The 25,375-nt window shown below is 42.1% G+C and overlaps 1 long non-coding RNA gene across 1 annotated transcript in view; it reads left to right on the top strand.

Annotated features, from left to right (window-relative positions):
* The window catches only part of LOC134347630 (uncharacterized), a 99,825-nt gene that overhangs the window by 57,701 nt on the left and 16,749 nt on the right, over positions 1–25,375 (top strand). Inside the window, exon 4 of the long non-coding RNA XR_010018211.1 lies at positions 24,424–24,496. This is a non-coding gene — a long non-coding RNA (uncharacterized LOC134347630). The remainder of the gene's footprint in view (positions 1–24,423; positions 24,497–25,375) is intronic.

Raw genomic sequence — 25,375 nt, forward strand, 5'->3', positions numbered from 1 at the left:
TGATCCAATCAGAACTTGAATTTTTCTACCAAACAAAAAATCTTTAATCCAATTAAAAACTCTCCCACCAACCCCCATCTTGTGCAGTTTAATTAATAATCCTTCCTTCCACATCATATCATAGGCTTTTTCAATGTCAAAGAACACTGCCACTACTGACTCTCTATTTGCCTGGGCCTTCCTTATTTCAGTCTCTAACATAATCACTGAGTCCATGGAATTCCTTCCCTTTCTAAAACCACTCTGATAACTTGCCAGCATTCCCCTTTTCTCAAGCTCATATGATAACCTTTCTGTTATCATCCTTTCCATTATCTTACATATACTTGATATTAATGCAATTGGTCTGTAGCTAGTGGGTTTTGACAGATCCTTGCCAGGCTTCCTTAGTGGAATTACTACTGCTTCTTTCCATGCACTTGGTAATCTTCCCTCCTCCCACACTCTGTTATAAAAATGCAGCAACTTCAAGAGCGCTCCTTCTCCTAGATTTTTTTTAGCATCACAGAGCACATCAGATCTTTCCCTGGGGAGGTTGGTCTCGATCTCTTTATTGCTCTCACCATTTCTGCTAATGTAAATGGATCATCAATTATATCATCTGTTCCTTCCCTCCTGCTTAACACACCTGGGTGTTGGCTCATTATTCTTTCCCTTCTTCTCCCTTCTTCAGACAAATTTTCTGAACTGTGTATCAGTACAAATGACTTGGCCATGACCTCAGCCTTATCCCTACTGGAGACTGCAGTTTCCTCCTCAGATATCATTACTGGATATTCCCATTCACTTCCATCTCCTCCCATCCTCTTAATCATTCCCCATATCTCTTCCACAGGTGTTGTTCTTCCTACCTTGTCGCAAAAACTCCTCCAACTTGCCCTTTTAGCTTGACGTATAGTTCTTCTCACCACTGCCTGTGCTTTCTTATATTGAACCAAATGCTGCATATTATGGGTTCTTTTAACTAGCCTGAATGCTCTGTTTCTGTTTTTTACAGCCTGACAACATTCCTCTGTCCGCCATGGTACCAGTTTTCTATTCATCCTATTTTTACTCCTAGGTATAGATCCTTCTGCTGCCATGATAATTGCTGAAGTCACCTGACTGTTTAATTCATCTACATTTCCAGAAATATCAATCTTTGTCAACCCTTCTTCACTCAACTTCTGGAACTTACCCCAATCAGCTTTTTCAAACACCCACTTTGGGGTTCCGCCACCTGGTCTTACTTCAACTCTTTCACCCACTGAACACAAAACTGGGTAGTGATCACTGCCTACTGTTGAAGCAGTCCAAACTCCCCAGTTACTAATGCCAGCCAAGGTATTAGACACTAACATAATATCTAACACTGACTCAGTTCCTGTTGTTATATCTATCCTTGTGCCACTACCATCATTCATACACACCAAATCCCTTTCTTCCATCAAATCTTCAATTACCTTTCCATTTGGATCTGTAATCTGATCCCCCCCATATTGTGCTATGAGCATTGAAATCTGCACACCACACTACTTTATGTCTGTTTTGTCCTTGTATCTTTAATAGGCTGTCCAAATCCAACCTTTTACATGGATTGTAGTAGTTAATTATAATCACTCCCTCCCCTCTCTCCCACACTTCCACTACTATGTATTCCTGATCATCTCCTTTTTCCAGTACCCTATATGGTATACCTTGCTTGACTAACATAGCACAACCCCCTCCTCCCCCTAGATTTCTATCTTTCCTTATCATTGTATACCCATATACCACAAAGTCTAAAGTTGGTTTCAACCAAGTTTCCTGAATACACACTACATCTGGTTTTACAACCATTTCTTTAATAAAGTGCTTGAATTCCTGGCTATTGGCCAGTAAGCTCCTTGCATTCCATTGTAAAAGAATCACCATAATTAGTATTAACCAACACATGACACTTCCTGGCTTGACTGATTACTGAGGTTCTCCCTCACTTCCTCCCATGTCAGTCCTACTAACCCTAAATGGTTTACTGTTGCTTTTACCACCAGCTGAATTTTGTCACTTTTTGACTTTACCTCAGCAGTACTATTAATCACTCCTGCAATGAATGTTACTAGAGCTTTTTTGTCTACATAAATCCTGTCATTTGTTCTTTGTTGCATCTCTCGTATCCCTATTGCTCCCTGTTCATTAGGAACATTATTCTGTTCTCTTGACATTCTTACAGCTTCTGCATAAGTGATCTTTCTTTTCCCTCTTATTTCTTGAATTTTAGTCTCCCGTCTCACAACCTCACACCCACTATATGCAACATTATGAGCTCCTCCACAATTGCAGCATTTTGGTTGAACTCCTGTTCCGCACTTTCCATATTCATGATCACCCCCACATCTAGCACATCTCCTCTGCCTTTTACAGTTTTTAGCCACATGTCCAAACCTTTGACAATTATAGCACCTCAGTGGCTTTGGCACATACACCCTTACTGGGTAACTCATGAAACCCAGGAACACCTTCCTTGGCACTCTTTCTTCTTCAAATTCAATCAATACTGATTCACTTTCCTTTTTCACTCCCTCCTTTGTTGTTTTCAGTCTTTGAACATTCATTACTTTCCCTCCTTTGATATTCCTCTTTATCTCCTCCATATTTATACTCATTGGTATCCCCATGATCACTCCTTTACAACCACTGTTTTGTGCTCCCACCCTCCCAGTGTATTCCACCTTGCATTTTCCTATCTCTTTTAGCTTGAGTGCTTTCTCAAGTTGTTCCTCATTCACACATCTTACCAATAAGTTGCCATCATTAAGGACTTTTGCAAATACTATTCCCCCTATCTTATTTGTCAGAGTTGTTGTTAGCACAAACAGGTTAATTTTCTTCATATGTCCCTGAGCCTTCTCATTAAACCTAATTATGACAACACCTCCTCTCTGAGCTTGTTCATCTTCCTCACTTTCAGAGCTTTCTCCACTATCATTTCTTATTCTTTTATTCCCTTTGTCTTGGTTTTTATTCATCCGACCCCTCACTACCTCCTCATTCCCTTTATTTTTCCCTTCACAATAATCCACCTCTCCCCAGCTGCCTACCACTGGTCCCAAGTCTCTATCCCTCTCCTTCTCCACTTTCTTTCCCTCAACCCCACCTCTTATCTTGTCCACCATTACCAGACCCACACAACCTCCTCCCAGCAATTTCCATTCCTTCCCCACTCTCTTTCCCTCAACAGGTTCCAAAACACACTCACACATCAAGTAAAACACAGCCAGCTTCCAGTCAAGCCAACTCCTACCTGGTCTTGCCTACAAGTGATTTCATTTCTATTCCCAGCAACTGAAGTTGAACCAAAGAGCTATTTATGTAGTATCCCAAAATGTGATTCAGCTGCCTCAAATAGAGCACCCAACAGAAAAAAGGGAAAACCAAAAAACCTGGAATAAAGAACGATGGACCGGACCGTGAACCAGAATCCAGACTTCACAGACCGGATCATGACACCTACATCCCATAGACGACAGTCCTTCTTGAAGACGTCTTTCGCCAGCTTCTTTAGTGCAACTAGAAATGAACAATAAATACAGTTCTTGGAAGTGGCATTCTCTTGTTGTGAATAAATTTATTTTCATTCTTAAAATTGGCGTTATGAGGGGTGATTGATAAGTTTGTGGCCTAAGGTAGAAGGGGTCAATTTTAGAAAATCTAGCACATTTATTTTTCAACATAGTCCCCTCCTACATTTACACACTTAGTCCAGTAGTCGTGCAGCATACGGATTCCTTCTTCGTAGAAGCAGGTGTCTTGGACCTCCAGAAAGTGGTCCACAGCAGGGGTGATTGATAAATTTTTGGCCTAAGGTAGAAGGAGATGAGTTATTAACTTCAGACTTTCTGCATTTTCACTCAAAGAGTTGAACTGCACGTGCATGTATAACTCCAGAGTGGTATAACTCCACATATGCTCCACGACTGCTGGACTAAGTGTGTAAATGTAGGAGGGGGCTATGTTGAAAAATAAATGTGCTAGGTTTTCAAAAATTGACGCCTTCTGCCCTGGGCCACAAACTTATCAATCACCCCTGGTGTGTCAGAATCGAATCTTCCAGGAGTCAGCAGTAGCAACATCTTCTTGTCACTCAGGACACCAAAGGTGGCAATTGCTGAAAATATTTCTGGACTAGAATGTTATTCTCTCCCATGCCTTGTCACTATCTTGAAAAATATTTATACCCTTAGGTCATGCATGGCTGATTTCATGACAACATCAACAAGCTGTGGGAAAGAATAAAGGCTACTCCAAACATCAATTCAGCATTCTGAATATTTATATAATTACTAAAGATTTTATTGAATTTACAAGTTAATATGGTAAAATTGATTTCAAAAGATGTTAGAAACTTCACTGTAAAATTGCTTTTACTCTCCTTCTAAATTACATATGTTTGATAAATGAGTAATTAAGTGTTGCAAGGTGGAAAAGTCCTAGTTTCAGTGCTTGGTTGATGTTAAGTGAGTTGGTCTTAGCTGATGCAGCATTAAAGCCATTGGGAAAGGCCAGAATATAATTGGATTAGTAAAGAAAATAACCTTGCTGAATTTTAAAGAGACAAGGAGATACATTAGGATTGAATGTCAGACAGCAGAAACAGGATGAGGAGAAGGTGAAGAAAGAAACACACCATTAAATACAAGTTTGGTTTCAACATTAAAAGAAACTTGGATAGGCACATGGATGGAAGGGGTAGAGAGCGATAATGTCCAGGTGTAGGACTAGGCAGAATAATGGTTCAGCATGGACTAGACAGGCCGAAAGGGCTGTTTTCTGTGCTGTAATGTTCTATGACTCTAAGAAAGTTCAGCAATAGGAGAGATCAGCAGGAGGAATGCAAGACAAATTTTACCATACATTTGTATACATGTTCAACTGGATTTCTGTCCCACTCTGTTCCTCGCCCTGTGAAGGAGGACGTAGTTTTAGAAAGCTTTAGTCTTGGAAAATTTCAATAAGTAGTGAAGAGGCCCAGTAAACTGAAATAAAAGGTTGGCAGATAAAATACATCTGAGTAAAATAAGGCCTTTAAAAAGAAGATTGTTCAGGCTCAGACTGGAAACATTCATGCTAGGGGAAGAGAAGGTCTTCCAAAGCTATATCTTCCACTTGATTTGAAGTGAAGAAATTAAAGTTATCCACAGAAAGGACAACTGTATGCTTCATAATTCAGTTGAAAACCAAGCTGAATGCAATAGGAGAGGCACAGTGCTTTAAAGTACAGGTGACCCAGGTTCAATTCCCACCGTTGCCTGTAAAAAGTTTGTACATTCTCCCTGTGACAGCTGTGTCTTTCCTCCAGGTGCTGCAGTATCCTCCCACAGTTCAAAGACGTAGCAGTTAGTAGATTAATTGGTCATTGAAAATTGTCCTGTGATTAGGCTAGGATTCAATCTGGGGATTGCGGGGCAGTGTAGCGCAAAGAGCTGGAAGGGACTGTTCTGTGCTGTATCTCATTAAAATAAAAATAAAAAATAAAGGAGAGAACTGAAAAATGAAACAAGCGTGGATATAAAAATAAGTTAAAGGATATCATAGATGTGAGAACAATAGTTGGGGTTGATTAGGAAACAAAAAGCAGATTTGAGGAGGGGAGGGGCTGACTTTAGAGCCCTCACAAACAAAGGTACAACTAGCAGTCGTATGGACACTGGGAAGTAAGAGTGATTTACAGAACAGAGCTAGAGAATACAAATCTTCTACTAGGATATAGATCTGGAGAAAGTTACTGAGTTACGAGACCAATGATTTGTAAATAAGCAAGAAACAACTATAAAGACAATTTGCAGAGCTAACAAAAAAGGCTATTAATCATAATTCTTTCGCAATGTAATCTTTCAAGAGGAGGTAGAAAAATTCTCCCCTGTGAAGAATCATCTGCTAGATTTTGCTTTTCTTAGTCAGCAGTTGAGAATACTTCACCATCTGTCTTTGCTAAGACTTGGACTGATTGAAGGAGGCCAGAGCTTTCTAATTCAATCCACCACGAGGCAACTGGATTGGATTGGACAAAGTGAGAATTACCTGCAACTTCTCAAAAGCTGCTGACAGCTCAGAAGCCGTCACGTGCAGACACCTGGTGTGGCAGTAGTCAGTTTTCATGCCAGAAATGTGTGGTGAGTAGCAGATGTGTTATGGACACATGTTAGTTCAAGTCTTCTTCACTGTATGGACCATCTGGCACTAGACAATGTTTCATTTAAAAACTTGGAGGAAGGACAGCTACACAGCTCAACAACTGACGGTTTCAGCCCACTAGATTGCATGATTAGATTTCTTGCTTGACACCAGTTGTAGTTTTTCTATGAAAGATACAGTTCTGCTTTTGGATTGAAAATGATAGAATTGCACATATAATATTTTTCAATGGACAATTTTTGTGCTTGCTAAATTAGGAGACACATAAAATTTCGAGGAGATATATTGAAGGCTGCAGGAAAATCACAAAGTGTATCAATTCCCACTGCTCTCTTTACTCTTTACTTCTGTTCTCTTGCCACTTTAAAAATGTTTTGGCTTGCCTCTACTGATCAAGAAAGCATGCAACATTCACTCTCAAGCACACTTGCAGTCACAGATACTTCTCTCACTTACAAATACATCCTCACGGGCACTGACCTGCTTAATCCTATAGCCATTTATCAAGTTACTTTCCCTTGAACTCAGTCAATTCCCCTGCTTTGTTGGAAGTTACTGGTCCTGAAGCTCTAGTTGTACATAAACAACAAGATTAGAAATGCTCCATTTGTGGAACAAATCTCCACTGTTGCAGTGAGAAACAACCTCACTTCAGGTTGCAATTAATAAATGAATATAATTGCAATAATATGGGGTAGTTCTTTTTCCAGTGATCACTGACCTCTAGAAAGGCAGGTCAGTTGTATGCCTTGGACTTAAGGTACTGAAATAAGCAGGATCTACTATTAGCGATGACTTGTCAATATGGAGCTTTCTTTTGAACATAATGGATCCTGGGGTAGTCTGAACCGGATACTCTGTACTCTGTAGTCCAGGATACTGTGTAACATGTTCCTAGAGAATTAATATAAAGTTCAACATAGTGAAAAGGAAATATTTAAATGGTGGGCTACGTCTACACTGAACTAAAGAGGTATCAAGATAGATGACTGAAAAAATGATCAAAAAGGTGGAGTTTGAGAATCAACTTAAAAGAGGAGGGAGACGTAGAGGATAGAGAGAGACTAAAGAGTTCAAAGCTTCTTTGTTGTATTGACCATCTAGCAGTTGACATTGTTTTATTTAAAAGACAGCTAAACAATCAACAGCAAGAAAACGGATTTGTATGCCCACCCATTCAGCAGAATCTTGGCTTATCTCCTCAGGCCCCAATTCCTTTTCTGTGCCAGTTCCCCAATCATTCAAACGATTATTACCTCCCCAGTAAATACCTCCTGTCATCTAGCCTTAAGTAACCTTCTACAGGAGAGAATCCCAGAGGTTCATCACCCTCTGTGAAAAGGGATTCCTGTACATATCAATTTTAAATGACCGCCCCAAAATCTTGTAATGACCTCCAGTAGTAGAGACATCTCAACATCTACTCAGTTATGACTCTAAGGACCTTATATATGTGTTGTGTTGCTACAATTATACCCATTTAATGGGATAAGTACTAGCTCTTAGCATTAACAAAAAATGAATAATGAACTGCCTACAAAGGATTGCAAGAAATGCTGAGAGGATCATTAGGGTCTCACTTCCACCCATTAGAGATATATACCAGGAGAACTGCACATGCAGGGCCCTTAGCATTGTCAATGAACCCGCCCATTCACCTAACAATCCTTTTAACCCCTTATCATCAGGCAGGAGGTACGGGAGAATTAGGATGGGATTATTAGGATGGGAAATAGCTTCTTCTCCCAGGCTGTGAGACTACTGAACTCCCTGCCACCTCCCAGGTCTCACAATGTATGAGACACCAGTAGCATTATACTGTTTACTTATAACTTGCGATATAAATGCACCTTATTAGTTGTTGAGTTATTTATGGTATTACTTCATGTATTATGTGTGAATTATATGTACTGTGTTGTGCACCTGGGAGGAACGTTGTTTCATTTGGCAGTATATGTCTGTACAGTTGAATGGCAATAAACTTGAACCTGAATAAAATTAGTCTTTGAAATAGAGATAAAATGTTTAATCTAGAAGTTACAGAGTTATCTATGAATTCCAGCAGCAAATGAGCTGATGCGTAGTGGTTGTCAGGCAATATAATGAAGGAGGAAGTAGACAGTCTTGACGAGGGAGTGGATTTGTGTCAGGACCCAACACACGATTGCTGTTGTGAACAGTCTGGCTCATTTCAGGCAGCTGCCAGCGATGGAAATGATGGCAGGGGAACTGAAATTTTCTTGTGATCACCAGTGGCAGCATCTAGTCTTTTCCCTTACCAGACTATATTTCTGCTCATCCTAAATATGTCAGAAAATGTTTCTGAGTAGTAGCACATGAAAAGTGGAAAAAGGGTCAAGAATAGATCCCTGGGTTCTGTGGAAGCAGCAGGAGAGGAATCGACGATTCTCTGGCTGCAGTTAGTGGGTGACTGGGGCCAAATGCTGGACTGTAGAGGAGGAGGATGACAAAAGCAAGGAAAAGCGGACAGTTTATTGGTCTAAGTCACAAAAGAATGCCATTTGTTACTTTAACAAGAGCCGTCATAAGTGAATGGAGAAATCTGGTTGGAGGATTCAAATGTTCAAAAGTTTGCAGAGATATGTGCTTGCAAGGTGATATACTGTTCAAGAACTTTGGCATGAACAGGAAGATTGGAATTGAGGGGCGGTGGGATGCAGGGAATGGAGTAATGGAAGACAAAGAGATTGAGGTTGCTTTCTCGGAGGATGGCAATAAACAAATGACAAAGGATATTGAAGACTGGGTGAGGAAAAAATTACAAAGCCTATTGCACCTACAGGCGCTTGGAATTATGGGAGTCTCTAGAAATGTCAAACATAAAGATGACAACTTAAGAAAGAAATTAAGAGGATAAAATGGGGTCATGAAATGTCCTTGGCGAGTAAGATTAAGGAGGACCCAAGGCATTTTGTAAGTATATCAAGAGCAAATGTGCAACCAAATGATGAGTGGGTCTGCTTAGAGAACAAAGAAAAGAATGTGTAAAAATGGGCAATGTGGGCAAGGTCCTAAACCAAGGGTTCCCTACCTGGGCTCCACACACACTTTGCTTAATGGTATTGGTCCATGGCATAAAAAAAGGTTGAGAACCCCTGTCCTAAATGAATACTTCTCATCTGTGTTGGATAAATCCCCAGAGGTGGATTAGATCAATCCCACATTGCCATGGGAAGCAAAGGAGATGATAGTTGAGGCCCTGATTCAGGTTTTTATATCATTGTTAAGCACAGATGAGGTGCACAAAACTGGAGGATATTTGCTGTAGTTCCTTTATTTAAGAAGGGCAGCAGGGATAAAACAGGAACACAAAAAAATCTGCAGATGCTGGAAATCCAAAGAAACACACACAAAATGCTGGAGGAACTCAGCAGGCCAGGCAGCATCTATGGAAAAGAGTAAACAGTTGGCGTTTCGGGCTGACACCTTACATCAGTACATAAGCCAGATGAGGCTTACATCGGTGGTAGGGAAATTTTTGTAGTAAATCCTGAAAGATATGATTTACGTAAATTTTGAAAGACAGTACTGATCAAAGATAATCGGCACAGCTTTGTGCAGGGAATTATTGTCTCGCTAATTTGCTGGTTTACTGGTTAGGTCAAACTAAGAAGATTAATGAAGGCATGGTATCAATATAGACTCCAGTAAAGAATTTGACAAGATCCCACTGGTCTAGAACTTTAAAGCATATGAGGTCAGGGTGAACTTGCTCATTGGATCCAAAATGGGCTTGGTGATAGATTGAAGCGGGCAGTGGAGGAAAGACTTCCGATTGAAGGACTGTGATATCAGTGTAACACATGCATTAATGCTGGGACTGTGTTGGCGCGTTGCCAAGTGGTTAAGGCGTCGGTCTAGTGATCTGAAGGTCGCTAGTTCGAGCCTCAGCTGAGGCAGCGTGTTGTGTCCTTGAGCAAGGTATTTAACCACACATTGCTCTGCGATGACGCGGGTGCCAAGCTGTATCGGCCCTAGTGCCCTTCCCTTGGACAACATCGATGGCGTGGAGAGGGGGAGATTTGCAGCATGGGCAACTGCTGGTCTTCCATACAACCTTGCCCAGGCCTGTGCCCTGGAAAAGTTCCAAGGCGCAAATCCATGGTTTCACGAGACTAACGGATGCCTATACAAAAAAAAATGCTGGGACTCTTTTTGTTCATGAAAACACACAAGTTGGTGGTGTTGTGGATAGCAAAGATATAGATCAGATGGCAAGCTGATTGGAGGGCACAAAGGAATGTGCACCAGCAAAGAGACTCAGGGGTCCAAGTCCATACTTCCTTCAAGTGCATCTTCCTGGTCTCTGCTGAAGGTTTCTTTCTCCCACATTAAAGATGTGTGTGCCTTTTGGCTCCACAGCCACCAGCAGCAGATCCTGAGAGAAACTTGTAGGTTTTGAAAGTGCCATTTCTCTCACCCTGCTCTCCTCCTTCGAAGATCCAAAATCTCCAACTTCTCTCATTTGTCCTTTTGAACTCTGGATTTTGGGGTAATGACTCCGGCTCTTCACGGTGACTGCTGTCATTGATTAGGCTGTAAAATACTGGGATTAATGAGCCACCGGCAGACTTGCCCCCAACAAACTTCTGCATTTTCCTTGCAATATCAGACCTCTGTGGCTCCCAGGTAAATTCAGAGTTATATTTTTAGATGTTATTCAGAGTTGGAGAAGGTATCTGGTTCTACTATGAACACAAGAGATTCTGAAGAAGTTATAAATTTAGAGTAACACATACAAAATGCTGGAGGTACTCACCAGGTCAGGCAGCATCTATGGAATGGAATCAGTCAATATCAAAACCTGAAGAAGTCCTAATGGAAGATCTTATAGGCAATGGACAATAGACAATAGGTGCAGGAGTAGGACATTTGGCCCTTTGAGCCAGCACCGCCATTCACTGTGATCATGGCTGAGCATCCACAATTAGTACCTCATTCCTGCTTTCTCCCCATATCCCTTGACTCCGCTATCATTAAGAGCTCTATCTAACTCTTTCTTGAAAGCATCCAGAGAATTGGCCTCCACTGCCTTCTGAGGCACAGCATTCCACAGATCCATAACTCTCTGGGTGAAAAAGTTTTTCCTCAACTCCATTCTAAATGGCTTACCTCTTATTCTCAAATTGTGGCCTCTGGTTCTGGACTCCCCCAACATCGGGAACATGTTTCCTGCCTCTAACATGTCTAATCCCTTAATAATCTTGTATGTTTCAATCAGATCCCCTCTCATCCTTCTAAATTCCAGTGTATACAACCCCAGTCACCCCAATCTTTCAACATATGACAGTCCCGCCGTCCCGGGAATTAACCTTGTGAACCTCCGCTGCACTCCCTCAATAGCAAGAATGTCCTTCCTCAAATTTGGAGACCAAAACTGCACACAATACTGCAGGTGTGGTCTCACCGGGGCCTTGTACAACTGCAGAAGGACCTCTTTGCTCCTATACTCAACTCCCCTTGTTCTGAAGGCCAACATGCCATTAGCTTTCTTCATTGCCTGCTGTACCTGCATGCTTACTTTCAGTGACTGATGAACAAGGACACCTAGGTCTCGTTGTACTTCCCCTTCAGTTAGCCATCTGCCTTCCTGTTCTTGCCACCAAAGTGGATAACCTCATATTTATCCACATTAAACTGCATCTGCCATGCATCTGCCCACTCACCTAACCTGTCCAAGTCACCCTGCATTCTCATAACATCCTCCTCACATTTCACACTGCCACCCAACTTTGTGTCATCTGAAAATTTGCTAATGTTACTTTTAATCCCTTCATCTAAATCATTAATGTATATGTTAAATAGCTGCAGACCCAGCACCAAGCCTTGCGGTACCCCACTAGTCACTGCCTGCTATTCTGAAAAGGACCCGTTAATCCCTACTGTCTGTTTCCTGTCTGCCAACCAATTTTCTATCCATGTCAGTACCCTACCCCCAATACCATGTGCTCTAATTTTGCCCACTGATCTCCTATGTGGGACCTTATCGAAGGCTTTCTGAAAGTCTAGGTACACTACATCCACTGGCTCTCCCTTGTCCATTTTCATAGTTACATCCTCAAAATTTCCAGAAGGTTAGTCAACCATGATTTCCCCATCGTAAACCCATGCTGACTTGGACTGATCCTGTTACTGCTATCCAAATGTGCCACTATTTCATCCTTTATAATTGACTCCAGCATCTTCCCCACCACTGATGTCAGGCTAACTGGTATATAATTCCCTGTTTTCTCTCTCCCTCCTTTCTTAAAAAGTAGGATAACATTAGCTACCCTCCAGTCCTCAGGAACTGATCCCGAATCTATAGAACATCGGAAAATAATTACCAATGCGTCCACGATTTCTAGAGTCACCTCCTTAGGTACCCTGGGGTGCAGACCATCAGGCTCTGGGGATTTATCGCCTTCAGTCCCATCAGTCTATCCAACACCATTTTCTACCTAACGTGAATTTACTTCAGTTCCTCCGTTACCCTAGGTCCTCTGGCCACTATTACATCTGGGAGATTGTTTGTGTCTTCCCTAGTGAAGACAGATCCAAAGTATCTGTTCAACTCGTCTGCCATTTCCTTGTTCCCCATAATAAATTCACCCGGTTCTGTCTTCAACTTTGGTCTTAACTAATTTTTTTCCTCTTCATATACCTAAAGAAGCTTTTACTATTCTCCTTTACATTCTTGGCTAGCTTGCCTTTGTATCTGATATTTTCGCCCCGTATTACCTTTCTAGTTATCCTCTGTTGCTCTTTAAAAGTTTCCCAATCCTCTGGCTTCCTGCTCATCTTTGCTATGTTATACTTCTTCTCTTTTATTTTTATACTGCCCTTGACTTCCCTTGTCAGCCGCGGTTGCCCCTTACTCCCCTTAGAATCTTTCTTCCTCTTTGGAATGAACTGATCTTGCACCTTCTGTATTATTCCCAGAAAGTCTTGAGCCACAACATCGATTGTTTATTCCTTTCCATAGATGCTGCCTGACCTGCTAAGTTTCTCCAGCATTGTATGCATTTATCTGATTCGACTGCCTTGTCAATGAACCTGCTCGATACAATACAGCTAATTTTAGGAGTGAGCATCCTAAAACAAGTGTAAATCCCTTAGTTTATGCCAGATTGTTTTAGGAATGGGCCCAACCATGGTCAGATCAATCATCTTTCCTAAAATTTAGAGACTGAGCAATTTGGTCTCTAGAATAGTGCTTATTTACACTGATAAGGAGGTCCCATTCCTATGTCTGGTGATGTGTAAAAATACTTCCACTGTTCTCAGATTGCATAAAAATGTAGCAAGATTACCTGTTTGTTAATACTGGAAAATCAAAATTCTTCAATTTTGTTCAACTTAATTGCACAGTGCAACAGAAATTTAAGAGTTTTAAATTAGATCTGAAATCTATGTATAATTATGTCAAGGTTGTTAATCCAAGAACCTGTTGCAATTGACAGCTGAAATAAAAACAGAAAATGCTGGAAACACTCAGCTCCAGGAACTGGGATTTGACTCTGACCTTGGGCGCAATTAGTGTGGAGTTTATATGCACTCCCTATGATATAAGAGCTTTTCCTGCGAGCCTCAGTTTCTTTCCACATCCACAAACAAGCATAGAACATAGAATATGTACAGTGCAGGAACATGCACTTCTGCGCACAATGTCTGTGTCATGGACTAAACTAATGGATTCTGCAGGCATATGATGCATATCCCTCCATTCCCTATATCTTCATGCGCCTGTCAAAACACTGCTTGAATGCTATTATCATTTCTGCTTCCACTGCCATCCCTGGCAGCTGGTTCCAGGCACCCACCACTCTCTATGTGAAGAGACTTAACCCACACATCCCCGAAAAACTCTCTGCCTCTCACCCTTAATGCTGTGCCACTGGTGTTCAACATCCCTGCCCTGGGAAAAAGTTTGTGGCTGTCTATCCTATCTACATCTCTTGTGATTGTATGATCTCAGAAACGGAAACTGGAAGATCCAGTGCAAAACATTGATATTATGTTGGCCTGATGAAGGAGATGAGCTTCAACACAACTGGTTTGAGTCAGTGGGCTGGTCCATGTTGAAGGACTCCTGTTGCCAGCCCAGATGAGTATGTCATTACTGCCACAGAACTTATCAACAGGTGTTTTGAGAACAGTGTACCAGAGGACAATCTGGATGCCCCCAAACTAGAAACCATGGATGAACTGGGAAATCCTCTCCGCGATGAAGTCTAGGATAACCGCTTCAAATCAGGAGACCCTGATCTTTCCAAGAAATTGAGATATGACCACTGTAAGGCTATAAGGGAGGCCAAGAGCCAACACCAGTTCAAAGTCGAGTCCCAGACTAACTCAGTTGTGGCAGGTCTTGCATTCTATAATAGGCTGCAAAATATAAGACTGTATGAACGGTACATATGACAGTCATAAATTATTCCAATTCAAATTCCAATTCTGTCAGAAGGGAGAGTGAGAGGAGAGAATGTCTGGGGTTGGAGAGATAATTCTTTGGACTTGTGCTTTCTTGGTCATGTCGGAATCAGAATCAAGTTTAATATCACTGGCGTACGTTGTGAAATTCGTTAACTTTATGGCAGCAGTACAACAAAATGCATGATAAATAAATATAGAGAAAAAAACCCGAATTACAGTAAGTATATATATGTCCATTAAATAGTTTAGTTAAAATAAGCAGTGCAAAGAAAACAGAAATAAAAAAAGTAGTGAGGTCATGTGTTCAATGTCCATTTAGAAATTGGATGTCAGAGGGGAAGAAGCTATTCCTGAATTGCTGAGTGTGTGCCTTCAGGCTTCTGTACCTCCTTCCCAACAGTAGTAATGAGATGAAGGCATGTCCTGGGTGGTGGGGGTCCTTAATGATGGACGCCACCTTCCGACAGCACAGCTCTATAAAGATGTCTAGTACCCATGATGGAGCTAGCTAAGTTTACAAGTTTCTGCAACTTACTTCGATCTTGTCATCTATATGATTGGTTTAGGACAGGCTATCGGTGAAGTTTATTCCAAGGAACTTAAAGCTCTCAACCTTCTTGACCTCAGCATCATTGATATGAATAGGAATGTGTGCACTACACCTCACCCTGAAATCAATGGACCACTCTGTGGCTTTGCAGATATTGATAAAAAGCTTGTTTCCATGGCACCATACCATGAGGCTCTCTGTCTCCTTCCTGCACTCCAACTCATAATTATTTGAGATGCGGCCCACTATGGTGATGTCATCCCATCTGCAAACTTGTAGATGGAGTTAGAGCAGGATTGGGCCACATTCTTGAGTGCACAGCAAGTTAAGAAGGTGGCTGAGGACACACCCTTGTGGGATACCAGTGCTGAGGATAATCATGGCAGGGGTATCCTTACTGTTAGTGGTCTGCTGGTCAGGAAGTCAACGGTTCAGTTGTAACAGGAGGTGCTGAGTACCTGGTTTAGGTGAGATAGAGTTTGCTTAGAGTTATGGTGGACCTGAAGTCAATAGTACTAGTCTGATATAGGTGTCCTTATTAATCAGATGCTCCAGAGATGAGTGTTGGGTTCAGAAAATGGTGTCTACCTAGGATAGTCTGGAAGTGAGCGAATTACTCTGCGTCAAGGTTGTCAGAGAGGTAGAGATAACATATGCTATGACCAGCCTCTCAAAGCAGTTTGTGACGGAGGACATTAGAACCATTGAATTGTTGCCATTAAAGCACATTACCTTATTTTTATTAGGAAGCAGGATGATAATGGTCACCTTAAAGCAGATGATTGAAGCAGGGAAAGGTTAGAAATGTCTGCAAATACCCCCAGCACCTGATCTGTGCAAGATTTAAGGACTGCACCTGGGTCCAATGATTTGGTGGCTGTGGGTTCAGATGCATTATAATATGGCACAGTTCTAAAGCATGTTGAATATTCTTGCTGATTTCCTTTCCCAACTCCTGGGACCTACAATGCTATTCTTCACATGAAACAGCATATCCAGCAAACTCCAAAGGACCGTTAGATGGGAACAGATAGATGGACGGGCAATACTGGAACATTTTCTTCTTCCAATCACTTAATATATCCTTGTCAATTTTTCTCTCCCCAATAATTTCCCACCTGGCTCATATCCCTGCAAGAGGCTGAAATACTATACCCACATAGGTCTCCTCCTTTAGGGCCATTCAGGGCCCCAAATAGTCCTTCCAGGTGAGGCAGAAAATCTGAAAATCTGTGCAGTCATCCATTGTATCTGATGCTCCCAATGCAGCCTCATCTACAGTGGTGAGACCCACCATAAATTGCGGGGGGGGGCATTGATGAGCCCCATACACTAAAAGCGAATTTCCCAACCAATTAATTCCTATCTCCATTCCCGTTGCAACATGTTGGTTCATGACCTCCTCTTTTGCCATGATTAGGTCATTCACTCTTGGGGGGGGGGTGGCACGGTAGGAACAATGCCTCGTATTCCATCTGGGTAGCCTCCAACCTGCAGGCATGGAGGTTGATTCCTTGGTCTGGTATTTTTCCCTCCCCCTTCCTCCTTCTTCTATTCCCGACTCTGGCCTCTTACCTCTTCTCCTCACCTACCCATCACTTCCCTTTGGTGGCCCTCCTTCTTCCCTTTCTCCCATGGTCCGCTCTGCTCTCCTATCAGACTCCTTCTTCTCCAGCCCTTTACCATTTCCACCCACCTGGCTTCACCTGTCACCTTCCAGCTAATCCTCCTTCCCCTCCACCCTCTTTTTATTCTGGCTTCTTCCCCCTTCCTTTCCAGTCCTGGGGAAGGATCTCAGTCCAAAATGTCGACTGTTTATTCCTTTTCATGGATAGATGCTGCTTGACCTGCTGAGTTCCTCCAGCATTTTGTGGGTGTTGCTCTGGATTTCGAATTTCTAAGTTCAAGGTAAATTTATTATCAAAGTACATATATGTCACCATATAAACCCAGAGCTTCATTTTCTTGTGGGCATACTCAATAAATCCATAATAGAATAATAACCATAATAGAATCAATGAAAGACCGCACCAACTGGGTGTACAGAAGACAATAGACTGTGCAAATACAAAAATAAAGAAATAATAATGATAAATAGATAAGCAATATGCGTTGAGAGAATGAGCTGAAGAGTCCTTGTAAGTGAGTCGATAGGTAAGTCCATCGATTTTCAGCATCTGCAGAATCTCTTGTGCTTGTACATCTGGGAACTGCAGAACTAACTTGAAGTCAATTAGCATGCTCTGTAATTAAATTTCAGAATCAGGTTTAATATCACTGGCATATGTCATGAAGTTTGTCGTTTTGCAGCAGCAGTACATTGCAATGCATAATAATAAAAACTATAAATTATATTCATTGATATATAGAAAAAAAGAGTAAATTAAATTAATAGAACAAAAAGAAATGGTTAAAAAGATGTGGTGGTATCCATGGGTTCATTGTCCACTCAGGAATCTGATGACAGAGGGGAAGAGCTGCTCCTGAAATGTTGAATGTGTGTCTTCAGGCTCCTGTACCTCCTCCTTGAGGACAAGTATTAGAAATTAGATGTGCGGGCTTCTGACCCGTGCAGTCACTTTGCACATATTTTGATCAAGCGGAACAATTTGATGTATTCTACACTGGTATAAATTTTATCAGGTAAATGATTTTTTTTCTATTCTGCATATCTGCAGAGTTGTCTTCATCAGGGGGTCAGAAGGAGCTCAGCAGCGCCTCTGAATTAAGGTTCAACCTTACTCCAGAGACTTGAGCACAGCGGCTTGGAACCTGCAGTGAGAATAACAATAAGGCTAACAGCATAATGTTTCCAATAGCTGACTGTTTCCAGCATTTCATGTTTTATTTTAGCATCTTGCAGAATATTCATATGCACAGTTAGAAGCTGTTGCCAATATTTCTCACTCTTCAGGGTGCATCGTTCTGGCAACTATCTCCACCGTAAACTGCAGAAATTAGTGAACTGATGAGATCTTATAAATTATTCCCACTGTAAGTAAAAACCCGGAAAATGTTAGTTTTCATTAATTGTACTTTTAATTATTGCTAAGCAGCCTTCCTGAAATGTGTATAAATTCACATTTGATCTGACGATTTCAGGCTACCATGAATTTTAAAATAATAAGACATTATTTATTTATTGAGGTACAACGTGGAATAGGCATTCCAGCCCTTCGAGCCTGTGCCGCCCAGCAACCCCTGAATTAACCTTAACCTAATCGCGGGACAATTGACAATGACAAATTCACCCACCATGGATGGAGGGAGGAAACCAGAGCACCCAGAGGAAACCCACACGGTCATGGGGAAACTCCTTACAGACAGTGGCATGAATTGAAACTGTAAAGCATTGCGCTAAGTACAATATACACCACACCCATTGCTCTACCTTCATCAATTTGTTGTTGTAGGGTGCAGAGCTGGGCTGAGAAGAGGCAGATGGAATTCAATCCAGAAAGTGTGAAATAAAATGTGTTAAGGATGAAATTGAAGGCAGGATACAGGATGAAAGGCAGGAATCTTGGAAGTGTAGAGAAACAGTTGGAATTTGGGGTCTATGTTCATACAACCCTCAAAGCCAACATACAAGTTGTTAAGGTGATTAAGGATGCGTGTGGGTGTGCTGGTCTTCATTGCTCAGGGGACTGAGTTTAAGACCCATGAGGTAATCTTGCATCTCTATAAAACCTCTGGTTAGACCACACTTGGAGTATTGTGTTCAGTTCTGTGAAAGCTTTAGAGAGGGTTGCAAAAGAGGTTTAACAGGATTCTGTCTGAATTAATGTCTTATGAAGAAAGGTTGAATGAGTTGGGGCTTTTTTCTTTGGAGCGAAGGATGAGAGATGATAGAGGTGTATAAGGTGATAAGAGGCATAGATCAAGGTGATAGCCCTTGCCTTTTTCATCATCATTTAAGGTGATTGGCGCAAAATATAGAGGAGCTGTTAGAGGTAGGATTTTTACACAGAGTGGTGGGTGCGTGGAATGTGGCTGCTAGGGTTGGTGGTAGAAAGAAGTACAAATTAGGGAGATTTAAGAGACTCTTGGACAGGCATATGGATGAAAGAAAAATGGAGGGCGATATGGGAAAAGAAGCATTGGATTGATCACGAAGTATGTTAAAAGGTCAGAACAACGCTGTGGGCCGAAGGTCCTATACTGTTCTATATAACATGTTCTGCACATAGAGTATATATATTTCCTTAAATGTCTATAGAGAATAGTCTTCTTCAGCAAGGCTGACAGTATCATCAAAGACGACTTCCACCCTGGCAATTCCCTTTTCTCTCTTCTGCATTTTGGGAGAAGATACAGGAGCTCGAAAACCCAGATGATCAGGCTCAAGGACAGCTTCTACCCCTCTGCTTTCAGACCAGAATCAATCACCTCTTTCATGTCCCCTTGCTGGTGCTGGCTCCATGTCCTCAGATTTTTGCCTGTACCTCCATCAGTTATTCTGCTGTTATCACTTCACAATTTCAACTTGCACTGCAATCATTCTACAGTTCAGTTGTTTTGTACACTTCTCTGCACTCATTGTACATATTATTACATCTATACTGTTTACTGTATGACCTCCACATGAGTAAGGAATTTCATTGCACCCTGGTGCTTTTGACAATAAACTGTCCTGAGAGATGCCAACTTTTGGATCAGATAGTAAAGCAAGACCCCCAACGAGGTGGATGTAATGGATACCATGTTTTTATCTGAGTCCATGTGGCCAATGATTTGTTCTTCCAAAATGCAATACCCTGACAGACCATTTCTTAATTGCTTTTAGTGGGACAATGCGCAAATTAGCCATGGCACTTACGACAATTTGATAATCTTCGGACCACGCAGTGACAAAAGCAGGTCCTTATTTCACAGATAAATGAAAATTTAAAAAAAACACAGATGTTGAAAACCTGGAACAGAAACAGCAAATGCTGAGGAACTTCAGCAGGTCAGGCAGTATCTGTGGGAAGTGAAACAGTCTACGTCTGGGGTCCATGGCCCTTTGTCATAACATGGTTATGATCTGCTGATTTTTCCAACAGGTTCTGCTTTTTTTATTTCTCCAATGCATTCCCCATACATCTAGGTATCAGTGACTGCAGCATGTATTTAAGCCAAAACCCTTGGAAGAGGTGAATGTGATAAGATTTTCAGTGATATGCTGTATTTTGACAATGTGCCATATTGGTAGGCATCAGGGACAATAAGCAGTAAGGTAATATGAAGGATTTCCATGAACAAGCAGAACATATGGAACAGTTGAAAGTCTTTAGATCATATGCTATCCATCTTGTCAGTTGGCATTACTTTTCTGAATCCCTAGTCACCTTGAGAATGCAGTGATGGGCCTTTGCCTTGAACCACAGTGGTCTGTCACTCAGCTATGTCACTAGAACAATGTTCAGTCACTGCAATGTAATCAGATTGGAAACTGCATGCAGTCTAATTCAGGGAAGGACAACAGGTTTTCTGGTTTTCTCCCCAAGGGAATAGAGAAAAAAAAAACAGACGAGATTATGCAGATGCTGAAAATCCAGGGCAGCTCACACAAAATGCTGGAGGATCTCAGCAGGTCGGGCAGAATCTGTGGAAATGAATAAACAGTCGACATTTTGGGCCAGGCTCTTCTTCAGGACTGGATTGGAAGGGGGAAGACACCAGAATAAAAAAGTGGGGGAGAGGAAGGAGGACTAGCTAGAATGTGATAGGTGAAGCCGGGCAGATAGGAATGGTGAAGGGCAGGAGAAGAAGGAATCTGATAAGAGAAGAGAGTGGAGCATAGGAGAAATGGAAGAAGGAGGGGCACCAAAGGAAGGTGACAGGCAGGGGAGGAGAAGAGGTAAGAGGCCAGAGTGGGAAATAGAAGAAGAGGGAAGAGGGAGGGAAAACAGTTACTGGAAAGAAAAATTGATCTTCATGCCATCGACAGAGGCAACCAAGGCAGAATATGAAGTGTTGCTGAGAGTGACCTCATTGTGACAAAAAAGGAAGCAATGGACCAACACGATGGATTGCAAATGAGGATAAGAAATAAAATGGTCGGCTACCAGGAAATTACACCTTTTGTAGATGGAGTAGAGGTGCTCGTTAAAGCGGTCCCCCAATTTATGTCGGGTCTCACCAATGTAGAGGAGGCAGCATCAGAAACTCCGGATGCAATACACAACCCCAATTGATTCACAGGCAAAATGTTGCCTCAGCTGGAATGTCTCTTTGGGGCTCTGGATGGAGTTAAGTGGGCAGATGCAGCATTTCTGTTACTTGTAGGGATATGTGCCAGGAAGGAGATTAGTGGGGAGGGACGAATGGACAAGGGGAATAATGGATGGAGTTATCCCTACAGAAAGTGGAGAGTGGGAAGGAGGTAAAGGTGTGTTTTGGTAGGATCCTGTTGAAGACGGCAGAGATTGCAGGCAATAATGTGTTGGATGCAGAGGTTCATGGGTGGTAGGTGAAGACTAGAGGAACTCTACGCCTGTTAAAGCAGTGGGAAGATTGGTGAGTGCAGATGTCTCGAAAATGGAGGACAATGTCAATGACGGAGGAAGGGAAACACCATTCTTTGAAGAAGGAGGACATCCCTGATGACCTAGAAAGGAAAGCCTCATCCTGGAAGCTGATGCAGTGGAGATGATGTCACTGAGAAAAGAGAATAGCATTTTCACTGGGAAGAGGTATAGTCAGGATAGCCATTGGGAATCGATATGTTTACAAAAGATATTGGTATACAGTTTGTCTCCAGGAGTGGACACAGAGAGATGGAGAAAAGGGAGAGAGGTGTTAGAAATGGACCAAGTGAATTTAAGGGCAGGGTGGAAGTTGTAGGCAAAGTTGATGAAATTGATGAGTTCAGCATGGGTGCAGGAAGCAGTGCCAATGCAGTCGTCAATATAATGCAGGAAGAGTTGAAAAGCATTACCAGGGAAGACTTGGAACATGGACTGTTCTACGTAGCCAGCGAAAAGGCAGGCATATCTGGGGCCCATGTGGGTGCCTATGGCTATCCCCTGAGTTTGGAGAAAGTGGCAGGAGCCAAAGAAGAAATTGTTGAGGGTGAGGACGAGGAAAAAAAAACAGGCTAGGTTTTCAGGCAACACTGTAGTTATCTTATTGATATCAGCTGTTTTGTTTCCAGATCTCTGGCTATCCATCCCATAGGATGATGATGGTTCCTTTCAGTCAGTTAGTGGGGTGGTACCCCACTCCTCAGAAAGGAACGGGGTATGTGTGAATGGATTTTAGGTGAGTAGGGGGTTGCACAGGTCCAGACCCACCCTCTCGACATTCCCTCCCGGATCCAGTGGCATGGTGGAGTCCAAGACAGCTGGGGGAAGTTCTGTTGCAGTGAGTGCCAGACCAAGCTTCGATGCAAGGGATGCCCTTTCCGCGCTTCACGGCACGTGTTTGCAAGATGACCATTGACCCTACGAGAGGGTTCACCCACCCTTTGACAGGTCTTGTTTTTCGTCCTGCAGGGTGTCTAGCCACCCTCCTCACCGGGCAAGCCTGGTGGGGGAGCCGGTTTAGTCGCCGACCACCCGACCATGCAACAGGTAGTACTGGGTTACATGGTACCAGTAGCACTCAGACGAGTGACCTGACTCCAGATTATTTGTTTCTAAAGTAATTTGAGTTGTCAAACTGCATTGGGTGAGGGGGGCAGAAATGTGTTTAAAAGTTAGATTTGAAGTTTAACCCTGTGGAGTAAATAGTTGAGGTCTTTGGATTTCCAATCCAACAAAATAACTGCCATACTGACAACATCACAAAATACAAGCATAACATCTATCTTAGTGCTACATAAATGTCACTCTTCCCAATGGTTTTCATCCCCCCATTGTTCCCTCTACACTCCCCAACTTTAATTCATGCTCCACATTCTATCCAATGAGATTCCATCGTCTTCAGCCCTTGTCAAGGGGAGCATTCAGTAGCAGGATAGAAGATATCCTTAGACCTGGTGGTATGTGCTTTCAGGCTTTTATGTCTCCTGCCTGAAGGGAAGGAGGAGAAGAGAGAATATCTGGGATGGGTAGGGACTCTAAGCTAGAGAGTGATAGTAGATGACTGCTTCTCCGACTGGACACCTGTGACTAGTGGTGTAATGCTGGGTCCATTGTTGTTTGTCATCCATATTAATGATCTGGGTGTTAATGTGAAAAACTTGATCAGCAAACTTGCAGATGACACCACAATTGGGGGTGTAGTGGACAGCGAGGAAGACTATGAAAGTTTCCAGCAGGAAAAATGGGCTGAAAAATAGCAGATGGAACTTAATGCAGACAAGTATGAGGTGTTTCACTTTTGCAAGACCAACCAGAGTAGGTATTACACTGTGAACAGTAGGGCACTGAGGTGTGTGGTAGAACAGAGGCATAGGGAAAGATTGAATAGGTTAGGGCTATATTCCTTAGAACATAGAATATTGAGGGGAGATTTGATTGAGATATTCAAAATTAAGAGGGGTAGAGATAGGATAAATTCAAGCAGGCTCTTTCCACTGAGGATGAGTGAAACTACAGCTAGAGATCATGGGTTAAGGGTGAAAAGTGAAATGTTTAAGGGAAATATGAGGGGGAACGTCTTCATTCAGAGGGTGATGAGAGTGTGGAATGAGCTGCCTACACAAGTGGTGGATACGGGTTCAATTTCAACATTTAGGAGAAATTTGGAAAGGTACATGAATGGGAAGTCAATGGAGGGCTACGGTCCATGTGCATGTTCATGGGGCTCGACTGATTGATGGTTCAGCACAGACTAGATGGGCTGAAGGGCCTGTTTCTGTGCTGTAGTGTTCTATGACTCTAAATACAGTTAAAGAAGATCAGCCTTATTTGTCACATGTACATTGAAAGATACAGTGAAATGCAGCAAATCTAATCAGCGAGGATCGTGCAGAATAGCCTGCAAGTGTCACCACACTTCCAGTGCCAACATAGCATGTCCACAACTCACTAGCCCTAACCTGCAGGAGTTTGGAGTGTTGGATCTCTCTTTCATATCCTTTAATGAAGAACAGCTGTGACCCTACTTGCTTAGATCTATCAGTTAAACCCTCCTACTGAAAGGGCCAAGCTGCCTAATGAACATGTCGAAGTTATTTAGTTGATTGGATACCAGAAAATCAAAAGAAGTTTGTGGTTGCACAGAGAGAGGAGCACCCCCTTCTTTGAGTTGCCTCTGACTCCAGCTATTCGAGTGAAATAGTCCATCTGTGAGTAGATCTCACAGACTAAATGAAATGCAAATGAAATCCTTTTTTGTTCTCTTTATCTTTGCAGAGAGCATGTTGATGAAGACAACATCTGAAGTGGGGGCTAAGGAATTTGAACAGCCTCTGAGCCTAATAAAGAGGTAAAATTCATGTTTTTACCTGTAACAGGTTTTAACTCCCCATATATATGGCACTCCCTTCGGAGTCTATTAGCAAAATATCTGTTGCCAAAAGTGCCACTATTATTAAATATCCTTTCCTATTTAGCAGCTATTTGTCTCCAGGGAACATTACAATCAAGCTTGAATCCTCAATAACAACTATAGGTATGGAGCCACAACAGTATTAATCAATTGAATGCTGTTACTATTGATGGTGAGGACATGGATGTGGCGAGGACCTACAAGTACCTGAGGGCACACCTGGATGATGGACTTGAGTGGAGCTCCAACACAGAGGCTGCATACAAGAAGGGCCACAGTTGCCTCTACTTCCCGAGGCGACTGAGGTCTTTTGGAGTATGCAGGTCTTGACTTCACATGTTCTATCAGTCTGTTGCCCCAGTACAACCTTCTATGCGGTGGTGTGCTGGGGCAATGGCATCAACACGGGTGATGCCAACAGGTTCAATAAATTGATTAGAAAGGCATCTGACTTAATACTTTATTAGCGGCAATGACATTTACTTCAACATAGACTCAACACAGACTGGAGGCTGTGGTGGAACAAAGGACCGTTGGAAAATACTGGCAATTCTGGACAATGCTGCTCCAAAGAGAGTTATACGAGATCATTCCTACCCTCAGCTATTAGGCTGTATAATGAGTCAACCTATAGTCATAGTCATAGTCATAGTCATACTTTATTGATCCCGGGGGAAATTGGTTTTCGTTACAGTTGCATCATAAATAATAAATAGTAATAGAACCATAAATAGTTAAATAGTAATGTGTAAATTATGCCAGTAAATTATGAAATAAGTCCAGGACCAGCCTATCGGCACAGGGTGTCTGACACTC

Source organism: Mobula hypostoma, chromosome 6 (assembly GCF_963921235.1).
Source record: "Mobula hypostoma chromosome 6, sMobHyp1.1, whole genome shotgun sequence".
Lineage (NCBI taxonomy): Eukaryota > Metazoa > Chordata > Chondrichthyes > Myliobatiformes > Myliobatidae > Mobula > Mobula hypostoma.